The sequence below is a fragment of the Oncorhynchus mykiss genome, chromosome 21 (genome assembly GCF_057628025.1).
Source record: "Oncorhynchus mykiss isolate SJ-2025 chromosome 21, ASM5762802v1, whole genome shotgun sequence".
NCBI classification, from domain to species: Eukaryota; Metazoa; Chordata; class Actinopteri; order Salmoniformes; family Salmonidae; genus Oncorhynchus; species Oncorhynchus mykiss.
In genome coordinates this window covers 25177765-25191854 of record NC_143042.1, presented here as the reverse complement: position 1 = coordinate 25191854, position 14090 = coordinate 25177765, and the positions used below count along the sequence as shown (strand labels likewise).

At 45.0% G+C, this 14090-nt stretch overlaps 1 long non-coding RNA gene across 1 annotated transcript; it reads right to left on the bottom strand.

Annotated features, from left to right (window-relative positions):
- Positions 1-10104: 10104 nt before the first annotated feature.
- Positions 10105-13266, bottom strand: LOC149973031 (uncharacterized). The gene is made up of 2 exons (XR_016490417.1): positions 12943-13266; positions 10105-10218 (listed from the first exon to the last, which is right to left on the bottom strand). It is a non-coding gene; the product is annotated as an uncharacterized LOC149973031 (long non-coding RNA).
- Positions 13267-14090: the final 824 nt, after the last annotated feature.

The window sequence follows — 14090 nt, the reverse complement described above, 5'->3', positions numbered from 1 at the left end:
AGCACTGCCTATTATTCTGCCTACCGAGTTAAATGTCTGTGCTGGACTCTCTAATACAGTAACCTAGTCCTAGTGGACAGTGCATGGTGCAGTGGCTAAACGGGTCAGCGCTCTTATAGAGTTGTAAACGTATTTCCAGAATATAGATGGATATACAGTAAGTAACCTGAGAACGCTTGTCCCGCAGTTATGCCAGAGGCCCTCTAGCATTCCAGGCTAATGTACAGTTGAAGTCGGAAGCTTTTCTACAGACAATGGAATTCTCTAGTTGGAACATTATTGAATATTTATGATAAAAACATCTTAAAGATTGATACTATACTTAGTTTGACAAGTTTCTATGACCTGTAATATAACTTTTTTAACTTTTCGTCCGACTTTGGACCTAAATGCGCGTTTGGCTTTCTTTACCAAACGCCCTAACAAAAGAAGCTATTTGGACATAAATTATGGACTTTACGGAACTGAGATTCCGGGGAGTGCATTCTGATGAAGATCATCAAAGATAAGTGAATATTTATAATGCTATTTCTGACTAATGTTGACTGTGCAACATGGCGGATATTTATTTTGTCTGGTTTGGGCTCTGAGCTCCATACCCAGATTATGCTTTTTCCGTAAAGATTTTTTTAAATCTGACACAGCGGTTACATTAAGGAGAAGTGTATCTAAAGTTCCATGCATAACACTTGAATTTTCATCAACATTTATAATGAGTATTTCTGTGAACAGAGAGCGATCTCTGCAAAATCACAGCATGTTTTTGAACTACTGAACATAACACACCAATGTAAAATTAGATTTTTGGATATAAATATGCACTTTATCGAACATGAAGTTCTATGTGTGTCATCTGAGGAAGATCATCAAAGGTTAGTGATTCATTTAATCTCTATTTGTGCTTTTTGTGACTACTCTCTTTGGCTGGAAAAATGGCTGGGTTTTTCTGTGACTTGGTGGTGACCTAACCGAATTGTTTGTGGTGCTTTCGCTGTAAAGCATTTTTGAAATCAGACACTGTGGCTGGATTATCGAGAATTTTATCTTTAAAATGGTGCCTAATACTTGTATGTTTGAGAAATTAGATGTATGAGATTTCTGTTGATTTGTATTTGGTGCCCTGCAATTTCATTGGCTGTTGGCGAGGGGTTCCGCTAGTGGAACGGGGTTCCAGTCCTAGACAGGTTAACTTCTTATGGCTGGGGGCAGTATTGAGTAGCTTGGCTGAATAAGGTGCCCAGAGTAAACTGTGTGCTACTCAGTCCAATTTGCTAATATATTAGTATATTTGGATAGAAAACACTCTGAAGTTTCTAAAACGGTTTGAATGATGTCTGTGAGTATAACAGAACTCACGGCAGGCAAAAACCTGAGAAAAAATCCAACCAGGAAGTGGGAAATCTGAGGTTGGTCGTTTTTCAACTCATTACCTATTGGAGATACAGTGGGATATTGGTCATGTTGCACTTCCTAAGGCTTCCACTAGATGTCAACAGTCTTTAGAACCTAGTTTGATGATTCTACTGTAAATTGGGGGCGAATGAGAGGGGAATGAGTCAGAGGTCTGACAGAATTCTTTGAGCTCATGACGCTCGTTCACGTGAGAGCGAGCTCTGTTCCATCGCAATTCTACAGACAAAGGAATTCTCCGGTTGGAACATTATTGAAGATTTATGTTAAAAACATCTTAAAAGATTGATTCTATACATCGTTTGACATGTTTCTACAGACTGTAACGGACCTTTTTGACATTTCGTCTGCTCCTAGCGAACGCACTTCGTGACCTTGGATTTTTTGTACAAAACGCGCTAACAAAAGAAGCTATTTGGACATAAATAATGGACTTCATCGAACAAATCAAACATTCATTGTGGAACTGGGATTCCTGGGAGTTCATTCTGAAGAAGATCATCAAAGTTAAGTGAATATTTATAATGCTATTTCTGACTAATGTTAACTGCACAATATGGGGGATATCTTTTTGGGTTGTTTGGTCTCTGAGCGCCGTACTCAGATTATGGTTTGTTTTTTCCGTAAAGCTTTTTTGAAATCTGACACAGCGGTTGCATTAAGGAGAAGTGTATCTAAAGTTCCATGCATAACTCTTGTATTTTCATCAACATTTATAATGAGTATTTCTGTAAATTGATGTGGCTCTCTGCAAAATCACCTGATGTTTTTGGAACTACTGAGCAGCTATAGACTACAGCTTTGGACGTGCATTGGGCTGAGAGAGTCATGCTACAGTGAATGCTGGAGTTGACATCACAGCTGATACAGTTTAAGTCTACATACACCTCAGCCAAATATATTTAAACTCAGTTTTTCACAATTCCTGACATTTAATCCTAGTAAAAAATTCCCTGTCTTAGGTAATTTAGAATCACCACTTTATTTTAAGAATGTGAAATGTCAGAATAATAGTAGAGAGAATTATTTATTTCAGCTTTCATTTCTTTGATCACATTCCCAGTGGGTCAGAAGTTTACATACACTCAATTAGTATTTGGTAACATTGTCTATAAATTGTTTCATTTGGGTCAAATGTTTCGGGTAGCCTTCCACAAGCTTCCCACAATAAGTTGGGTGAATTTTGGCCACTTCCTGCTGACAGAGCTCGTGTAACTGAGTCAAGTTTGTAGGCCTCCTTGCTCACACACGCTTTTTCAGTTTTGCCCACTGTAACGATCTGGGTGTAGTGGGTGCGAAATCAGGCACAGGAAGCAGAGAGTTCAGGGTATTGCAATTTAATGCACAAACGGCGCACATAAGCCACCCCCGAAACACAGGGAGCACACAAAACAAATGCCCCAAACACAGGGACTTAAACAGTCCAGCAAAAACCCACGCAATGGGAAAGTTGTAATATGGGATAGATGTAATCTATAACACACCTCATTTATCCTCCTCAGGACTTTGAAGGGCCCAACACACTGCGGCCCCAGCTTCCGGCAGGGCAAGCGGAGGGGTAGGTTTCGGGTCGAGAGCCAGACCCTGTCCCCCGGTATGAACACTGGGACCTCACTGCAGTGGCGGTCAGCACTCCTCTTCTGCTGTCCACCGGCTTGTTTGAGGGATTCCTGGACGGCTCTCCAGGTCTCCTTGGAGCACTGCACCCACTCCTACACTGCAGGAGCCTCGGTCTGACTCGGATGCCATGGTGCCAGGACCGGCTGGTAGCCCAACACACACTGGAATGGTGATAGATTCATAGAGGAGTGACGGAGTGAGTTCTGGGCCAACTCCGCCCATGGGACGTACCTAGACCACTCCCTGGGCCGGTCCTGGCAATACGACCACAGAAACCTACCCACCTCCTGGTTCACTCTCTCCACCTGCACATTACTCTCAGGGTGTTAATCGGAGGTCAGGCTGACCAAGACCCCCAGACACTCCATGAACGCCCTCCATACCCGGGACGTGAACTGGGGACCCCGATCAGAGACGATGTCCTCCGGCACTCCGTAGTGCCAGAAGACGTGGGTAAATAGCGCCTCCGCAGTCAGTAGGGCTGTAGGGAGACCGAGCAACGGGAGGAGACAGCAGGACTTAGAAAACCGATCCACAACAACCAGGACCGTAGTGTTCCCCTGAGACGGGGGAAGATCAGTCAGGAAATCCACTGACAAGTGAGACCACGGCCGTTGTGGAACAGGGAGGGGCTATAACTTCCCTCTAGGAAGGTGCCTAGGAGCCTTACTCTGGGCGCACACTGAACAGGAAGAGACATAGAACCTAACGTACCTAGCCAAGGTGGACCACCAATACTTCCCCCTGAGACCCCGCACTGTCCTCGCCACACCAGGATGACCCGAAGAGGATAGTGTGTGAGCCCACCAAATCAGTTGATCATGAACACCAAGCGACACGTACTTGCGACCAGTCGGACACTGAGGAGGCACAGGTTCCACCCGTAACGCCCGCTCGATGTCCGAGTCCACATCCCATACCACTGGTGCCACCTGCCGATCCTTCGTGTCATGGAGACGGGACAGCACGTCGGCCTTCGTGTTAAGGGAGCCTGGTCTATAAGACAGGAAGAACCTGAATCGGGTGAAGAACATGGCCCACCTTGCCTGACGCGGAATCAGTCTCCTAGCTGCCCGGATATACTCCAGATTCTGGTGGTCGGTCCAGATGAGAAAAGGGTGCCTAGCCCCCTCAAGCCAGTGTCTCCACACCCTCAGGGCCTTTACCACCGCTAACAACTCCCGGTCCCCCACATCATAGTTACGCTCCACCGGACTGAGCTTCCTCGAAAAGAAAGCGCAGGGGTGGAGTTTCGGTGGCGTACCCGAGCGCTGTGATAGCACGGCACCCACCCCAGCCTCGGATGCATCCACCTCCACTATGAATGCTAAAGAGGGGTCCGGGTGCGCCAACACGGGGGCATCTGTGAACAGCGCCTTTAACCTATTGAAGGCTCTGTCAGCCTCTGCCGACCACCGCAACCGCACCAGCACCCCCTTCAGCAGTGAGGTAATGGGGGCCGCTACCTGGCAAAAACCCCGGATAAACCTCCGGTAGTAATTTGCAAACTCTAAGAACCGCTGCACCTCCTTCACCGTGGTTGGAGTCGGCCAATTAACCTCTTGAAACTCTAGGGGCAGCATTTAATTTTTGGATGAAAAACGTTCCCGTTTTAAACAAGATATTTTGTCACGAAAAGATGCTTGACTATGCATATAATTGACAGCTTTGGAAAGAAAACACTCTGACGTTTCCAAAACTGCAAAGATATTATCTGTGAGTGCCACAGAACTGATGCTACAGGCGAAACCAAGATGAAACTTCAAACAGGAAGTGAGCGAAATTTTTGAGGCGCTGTTTTCCATTGTCTCCTTATATGGCTGTGAATGCGCAAGGAATGAGCCTACACTTTCTGTCGTTTCCCCAAGGTGTTTGCAGCATTGTGACGTATTTGTAGGCATATCATTGGAAGATTGACTATAAGAGACCACATTTACCAGGTGTCCGCCTGGTGTCCTGCGTCGAAATTGGTGCATAATCTCCAGCTGCAAGTATTCTTCCATGTGATTCAGAGAAGAAACCAGACTTCCACGAACGATATATCATCGAAGAGATATGTGAAAAACACCTTGAGGATTGATTCTAAACAACGTTTGCCATGTTTCAGTCGATATTATGGAGTTAATTTGGAAAAAAGTTTGGCGTTTTGATGACTGAATTTTCGGGTTTTTTTGGTAGCCAAACGCGATGAACAAAACGGAGCGATTTCTCCTACACAAGGAAACTTTTTGGAAAAACGAAACATTTGCTATCTAACTGAGAGTCTCCTCATTGAAAACATCCGAAGTTCTTCAAAGGTAAATGATTTTATTTGAATTATTTTCTTGTTTTTGTGAAAATGTTGCCCTCTGAATGCTACGCTAAATGCTACGCTAGCTATCAATACTCTTACACAAATGCTTGTTTTGCTATGGTTGAAAAGCATATTTTGAAAATCTGAGATTACAGTGTTGTTAACAAAAGGCTAAGCTTGAGAGCTAGCATATTTATTTCATTTCATTTGCGATTTTCATGAATAGTTAACGTTGCGTTATGGTAATGGGCTTGAGGCTGTATTTACGATCCCGGATGGCTAGTATCAAGAGTGAAGCACGGCCTTAACGCGGTCACACTCCATCACCACCCCCGAGGTGGAAATGCGATAACCCAGGAAGGAGACGGCTCATTTGGAGAACACACACTTCTCAGCCTTGACATATAGGTCATGCTCCAGCAGTCTACCAAGCACCCTGCGCGCCATAGACACACACATGCGCGGTGCGGGTGGCGGAATAGATCAGAATATCATCGATATAGACCCCCACGCCCTCCCTGAGAATCTCGTCTACAAAGGTTTGAAAGACGGCAGGAGCATTCTTTAACCCATTCGGCATGACGAGGTACTCATAATGACCCGATGTGGTACTGAACGCGGTTTTCCACTCGTCTCCATCCCGAATACGCACCAGATTATAAGCGCTCCTGAGGTCCAGTTTTGTGAAAAACCGTGCTCCGTGAAATGATTCCACCGCCGTAGCGATGAGAGGTAGCGGGTAACTAAACCCCGCTTTGATGGCATTTAGACCTCTATAATCAATGCACGGACGCAAACCTCCCTCATTTTTCTTCACAAAAAATAAACTTGAGGAGACGGGTGAAATGGAGGGCCGAATGTACCCTTGTCCCAGAGATTCCGTGACGTATGTCTCCATAGCCAACGTCTCCTCCTGGGACAATGGGTACACGTGACTCTTGGGAAGCACAGCGTTTACCTGGAGATTTGTCGCACAATCCCCCTGTCGATGAGGTGGTAATTTAGTCACCCTCTTCTTACAGAAAGCGATAGCCAAATCGGCATATTCAGGGGGAATGCGCACAGTGGAAACTTGGTCTGGACTCTCCACCGATGTGGCACCGATGGAAACTCCCATGCACCTCCCTGAATACTCCTCTGACCACCCCTGGAGAACCTCCTGTCTCCACGAAATCCTAGGATTGTGACTAGCCAGCCAGGGAAGCCCCAGTACCACTGGAAACGCAGGTGAATTGATAAGGAAGAGACTAATCCGCTCCTTATGATTCCCCTGCGTTACCATGTCCAGTGGAATCGTGGCCTCCCTGACAAACCCTGACCATAATGGCCGGCTATCTAGGGAGTGCACGGGGAAGGGGGGAACCGTGGCCTCCCTAACAAACCCTGACCATAATGGCCGGCTATCTAGGGAGTGCACTAGCGGAATACCCATTTTGATGGCGAGTCCGCGATCCATAAAGTTCCCAGCCGTGCCTGAATCGACTAGGGCCTTATGCTGGAAAGAGGGAGGAAAGTCAATAAACAAAATAAATACAAACATGTGACCAACAGGGGGTTCTGGGTGAGTTTGGTGCTGACCCCCCTGGGGTGACTGAGAAGTGTTCCGCCTCCCCTCTCGACTCCCAGACGGGCTCCCCCACCACCGGTCGGCCGTGTGTCCTCTCCGACCACAGCTGGTGCAGGAGGAGCCTCCTCCGGTATCCCTCGGAACGGCCCCCCCTAACTCCATAGGAATGGGAGCGGGAGTGCTTTGTGGTGGAACAGACAGGACCCTCTCCGAAAGCCCGCGGGCAGCCAGCAGATTGTCCAGCCGGATAGACATGTCTATTAGTTCGTCAAGGGAGAGAGCGGCGTCCCGACACGCTAGCTCCCTGCGGACGTCCTCCCGGAGACTACACCGGTAGTGGTCTATCAGGGCCTTGTTGTTCCACCCAGCCCCAGTGGCCAAGGTCCGGAACTCTAACGTGAAATCCTGGGCCATTCCAGACCGCGTTGGCCCACTCCAGAGCATGACCCGTCAGGCAGGAGACGAGGACACTCACACTCTCCTCCCCCGAGGGAGTTGGTATCACGGCCGCCAGGTACAGCTCGAGTTGGAGAAGGTGGATTCGTCGGAGGAAACAGAGTTGAAGAGAGGAGACCACTCCTCTCCCATTGGTCCATTCTCTCCATCATCTGATCCATTGCCAATCCTATTCGATGGAGGACGGTGGTATGATGGAGGACCCATTCCTCCATCGATGGAAGGGGTTTAGCAGGTGCTCTGCTTACTCCATTACAAGGTGCGGGATTCTGTAACGATCTGTGTATAGTGGGTGCAAAGTCAGGCACAGGAAGCAGAGAGTTCAGGGTAGTGCTATTTAATGCACAAACGGGGCGCATAAGCCACCCCACGAAACACAGGGAGCACACAAAACAAATGCCCCAAACACGGGGACTTAAACAGTCCAGCAAAAACCCACGAAATGGGAAACACGTTAAACTCAAACGTGCACACTAATTACACAAACAATCCCGCAAAAGAGCAGGCGGGCCTGCTAGTTACCATAGCCCGACTAATCAGCCTAAACACAAAACAGGTGAAACCAATAAACAGAAAGGGGGAAAAGGATCAGTGGAAGCTAGTAGGCCGGTGACGATGACCGCCGAGCGCCACCCGAACAGGAAGGGGAGCCACCTTCGGTAGTAGTCGTGACACCCACATATTTTCTATAGGATTGAGGTCAGGGATATGTGATGACCACTCAAATACCTTGACTTTGCTGTCCTTGAGCCATTTTGCCACAACTTTGGAAGTATGCTTGAGGTCATTGTCCATTTGGAAGACCCATTTGCGACCAAGCTTTAACTAGTATGTTGGGCCGGGGTACAACTTGGACTAGATTATTTTTGATTACCGCGCACTACCAAGGTATTTACAGGCCAAGCGATGGGACAGGAGTCTATTTTTCCAAACTGCTGAGCATGCGATGCATGCAATGCCGTAGGCAGGCACAGGTAACTGGTTCGCCACACCCTGACTCTAGTACCCTCTGTGTCTGTGTCTCAGGCTCTCACACCCAAGGTACGACCCACCCAAGACGACCCATTAGATGGCCCATTAGAAGTCAGAGGAACTGTGGCTGGGCAGAGTAAATGACTTCAGACCCCTTTTAACTCTGGTGGTTCCCTGTGTTCAGTTCAAACTAAGTCAGTGTTTTCCAACTCTGGTCCTCAAGTATTCCCAACAGTACACATTTTCATTGTAGCCCCAGATAACACACCTGACAAGATGAATCAAGTGCGCTTTTCTGGGGCTACATTAGAAATGTGTACTGTTGGGGGACCTGAGGACTGGAGTTGGGAAACATTGATTTAACTCATGCTGCTTTGGGGGTGTTTAGCCAATAATACATGCTGAGTACATTCTGAGATTCGGATGGGGAAATTAGTGATTTAATGTGAACGATAATCTTTCTTCTCCTCTTCCATCACCTTCCAAGCTCATTTCAATTAAAATTGTCATGGTGGCTCGCATTACCAATTCATTATACATACATGACATAGCCTATGTATAAACTATAACACTACAAACAGACAGAAGCTTTGTATTACCTCCTGGCTGCGAAATCACCTGGAGGAATTCTGCTACGAGACCGTTTTAAGATGAAGGCTGAATCTGGTGTTGACTGTTGAGCTGGCTATCTCTGCCACCTGAAGCTATTTAATAAACCATATCATGTAGACAGGGGATCAGTGGAACAGGCCATAATTGAGGAGGGACCCAGTAATAATGGACTCAGATTGCCATTCACCTCCATTGTTCTCCATTTTGTTTTCCATTTCATTTGGAGCAGTCAGGTGTGAAGGATTGGAGCAGGCCAGGGAGAGACCTTGGGTATTGTGTAAGTGTCATATGTGTGGCAAGGGGGGCAGCTTTGCTTGTTATTGTCTCTCCGTCACAACTAGTGAGGCTTATGGGTTCGGTTCCTGGACCATGTGACCAGGCTCCATGGTGACATGTGGTCATCTGCTTCCTTCTCTAAATAAATAATGATCTGACCGTTGCCGCAGCAGAACAGAGCAGAAGAGGTTGGAGCAGAGAGAACTGTGACAGAGAACTGTGCAGAGCAGCATGTGTGTGTGTGTTTGTGCGTGTGGGCACAGACTGCTGACCAGGCAGCCTGCCAGAACTTGGGCCCACACAGACATGCAGTCAGCACAATGCCATCACCTAGCACGGCTAATAGGATTGCTCCGAACCATGGGTCAGAGGGTATAGATTCACCACTTGTAATGGCACTGCCTCTTTTCAGTGGCTTGTGGCTCAATGTATAACCTGACACCATTTTTGACACGACATCCGTGTGGAAAGTTACAAGATTATGAAACTGTAGCAGAATGTTTGAATATTGCAAATAAGCTCCTTTTAATGTGATATCAGGTGAAAGTATTATTCTTTACATATGATTACGTTTGACCAGGGCATTACATTTTCAAAAGGGGAAAACATTGTTGTAAGATATGTAAATGGCCTTTATCAAAAACAGAACTCACAACCTCGCTCACACACAATCACATACATACTACATACTCACTCACAGCCTACCATACAGTACTCATGATCTTAATTCAAACATCTACTTACACACACAGTACACAGGCCAGGCCCCCTTTGATTCTGAGCCCCATAAGGTCAGTGTTCACAGAGCTTTAAAGCTTTAGTGTCAGTATCCTCTTAAGGCTGGGGATGGACAGTGAAATGGATCAAATAAGTAACCAGAGTGAAGTGGAGCACATACCAGACACTTTCCAGTAGAGTGGCCGCAGTGTTCAGGCTTTCCTCAGGGGCAGCAGGCTGCAGTAGTAGGGGAACTTATATTGTCAGGCTAGGGTCAAAGAGAAGGTCCACGGTCCTGTAACAAGGTTAGAGAAGGAGCTGGTTAGAGTTAGAGATCAGGTTGTTTATATAGCTTGTTTTTGCGGAGAAGTAATAATAATAATATTACGTGGTTTTTAAATAGCACTTTTCAAGGACCCAAAGTCACTTAGAGGAGTCATTTGTTTATAAGACATTCAATTGTATGCTGTTGATCCATAATATCAAATGGCTTGTCTGTCAATTGTTATCGGTCAGCCCCAAACCATTGATTGTCAATAATATTATCCCCATAATGTCCTTGACCACAAAAACAGAATGTTTCACTACAGGAAAAGTACTACAAGTGTAGTGCTAACACCTGTTTCGCATTTCAGAATCAAGATGCTGTAAGTTGGGCAGCATGCCATCATTTTTACATGGTAGGCTAAATGGGGAAGTTGTTCCCCATCTAAATGATCAAATGGGATATCTGTTTTACTAAGTCTGCTACAACAGCCCTGCGGCTTGTTCTGTCCCTTCCTAGAGCGTTTATGTAAAACACACAAGCTCTGTCCCCAATGGCACCCTCTTCCCTAGTGCACTATGTAAGGAATATGGTGCCATTTGGGACGCAAACAGAGTAAGAGGACAGGCTCGTTCCAGACAAGCTGGGGCAAAACACTGGTGTTTATAGTTAGGGTGAGATGCCAGAATAAATTAAGGGAATTGGTGGAAGTTTAGCAGGCTTGGCAGCAACATGAAAATGTTCCTTCTTGCAGTTGGGACGTACATGTGACCCCCGCGGTTCTATCCGAGGTACCCAGGCATCCCAGAAGGCTTTGAGGTACAATTAAGTGTTTATTTTCTGTTCTGCTCGATTCCAGACAAGGAGCAGATTTGGGTAACATGGGATATACAGTACAGTGCATTCTGAAAATATTCAGACCCCTTAACTTTTTCCACATTTTGTTTCATTACAAACCTTATTCAAAATGTATTAAATTCATCCATCTACACAAAATACCCCATAATGAAAAAGCAAAAACAGGTTTAGAATTTTTTGCAAATGTAATAAAATTACACAATTAAATATCACATTTACATAGGTATCAGACCATTTACACAGTACTTTGTTGAATCACCTTTGGCAGTGATTACAGCCTCGATTCTTCTTGGATATGACTCTACAAGCTTGGCACAACTGTATTTGGGGAGTTTCTCCCATTCCACTCTGCAGATCTTCTCAAGCTCTGTCAAGTTGGATGGGGAACGCCGCTGCACAGCTATTTTCAAGTCTCTCCAGAGATGTTCGATCGGGTTAAAGTCTGGGCTCTAGCTGGGCCACTCAAGGACATTCAGAGACTTGTCCCGAAGCCACTCCTGCGTTGTCTTGGCTGTCTGCTTAAGGTCATTGTCCTGTTGGAAGGTGAACTGTCGCCCCAGTCTGAGGTCCTGAGCGCTCTGGAGTACCTTGCTCTGTTCGTCTTTGCCTCGATCCTGAATAGTCTCCCAGTCCTTTCCGCTGAAAAACATCCCCACAGCATGCTTCACCATAAGGATGGTGCCACGTTTCCTGCAGACGTGGTGCTTGGCATTCAGGCCAAAGAGTTCTATCTTGGTTTCATCAGACCAGAGAATCTTGTTTCTCATGGTCTGAGAGTCATTTAGGTGCCTTTTGGCAAACTCCAAGTGGGCTGTCATGTGCCTTTTACTGAGGAGTGGCTTCCATCTGGCCAGTCTACCATAAAGGCCTGATTGGTGGAGTGCTGCAAAGATGGTTGTCCTTCTGGGAGGTTCTCCCATCTTCTCAGAGGAATTCTAGAGCTCTGTCAGAGTGACCCCGATGGGGTTTTTAGTCACCTCCCCGAATAAAGCTCTTCTCCCCTGACTGTTCAGTTTGGCCGGGCGGCCAACTCTATGAACAATCTTCGTGGTTCCAAATGTCTTCCATTTAAGAATGAGTGAGGCCACTTTGTTCTTGGGGACCTTCAATGCTAAATAAATGTTTTAGTAACATTCCCCAGATCTGTGCTTCAACACAATCCTGTCTCGGCGCTCTACAGACAATTCCTTTGACATCATGGATTGGTTTTTGCTCTGACATGCACTGTTAACTGTGGGACTTAATATAGACAGGTGTATGCCTTTCCAAAACATGTCCAATCAATTGAATTTACAACAGGTGGACTCCAATCAAATTGTAGAAACATCTCAAGGATGATCAGTGTTGAAAGGATGCACCTGAGCTCAATTTTGAGTCTCATAGCAAAGGATCTAAATACTTATGTAAATAAGGTAGTTTGGTTTTCAAATTTTAATAGATTTCCTAAAATGTCTAAAAACCTGTTTTTGCTTTGTCATTATGGGGTATTGTGTGTAGATTGCTGAGAATTGTTTTATATTTAATCCATTTCAGAACAAGGCTATAATGTAACAAAATGTGGGAAAAGTCAAAGGGTTCCAAATTGGACAGCAATCTTTAACTTCTTGATGCACCCATCCTGTTAGCGGGATCATTTACGTCAACATCAGCTGGAATGCAGCGCGCCAAATTCAAATTGAATTACTAAAAATATTTAATTTTCATGAAATCACAAGTGCAATATAGCAAAACACAGCTTAGCTTGTTGTTAATCCACCTGGCGTGTCAGATTTCAAAAAGCTTTTTGGCGAAAGCTATCCAAGCGTTTATGTAAGAACATCCCTCTCAGTAGACAAAATATTACAAACAAATAGATTGGTCACGAAAGTCAGAAAAGCAATAAATGAAATCACTTACCTTTGATGATCTTTTGTTGTTTGCACTCAGGAGACTCCCAGTTTCTCAATAAATGTTCATTTTGTTCCATAAAGATTATTATCCAAAATACCTCCATTTGTTTGGCGCGTTATGTTCAGAAATCCACAGGCTCAAGCGGTCACGAGATCGCATACAAAAATTCCAAATAGTATCCGTAATGTTCACAGAAACATGTCAAACATTTTTCATAATCAATCCTCAGGTTGTTTTTTCAATATATAATCGATAATATATCAACCGGGACTTTAGCTTCTTCAATAGGAGAGAGAGAGACAATGGCTGCCACCCTACTGTTGCGCAAGCAAAACTCCGGGGACACCCAGCTATACACTGACGCAATGTTATCTTTCTTGCTCATTTTTCAAAATAAAGGCCTGAAACTATGTCTAAAGACTGTGCACAACATAGGGAAGCCATAGGAAAAGGAATCTGGTTGATATCCCTTTAAATGGAGGGAAGGCATTCAATGGAACATGGAGCTTTCAAAATAGAGGCCACTTCCTGGTTTAATTTTCTCACACACAATATTTTGACAGTTTTGGAAACTTTAGAGTGTTTTCTATCCTAATCTGACAATTATATGCATATTCTAGATTCTGGGCCTGAGAAATAGGCAGTTACATTTGGGTATGTTTTTCATCCAAAAATCAAAATACTGCCCCCTACTCTGCCATTCACGGTTTATTCACTGTCCTATCTAATCCATGTTAAGTGGGACAACTGTTTAGATATGCTAAACTGAACTGATATACAGTATACAGTAATATGTACCTAATGGAAAGTTAAGGACATAAAGAACAGTGAGTTCAAGCTTGAGTTGTGTTGAGGCCAGAGGGAATGCTACGGTGCAGTATAACCAATGCAAACCCCAAACTAATCTTCTAAGAAGAGTATATAACACGTTTAGATTCTTGTTTGAATACATCTAGACTTGTTTGTGACTTATTTACTGTCATCCAGATTTGAAAATATTGAACTTTTTATTAAATTCTTCTTAAATGCGCTTTAAAGTTTTAATATGATATCTTCCAAATGAAAGACCACACTGACAGGCGTACATGACAACATATTATGACCAGTCTGATAATAAAACTTAACCGGTTTACAGGTACAAACCGCACATCAGG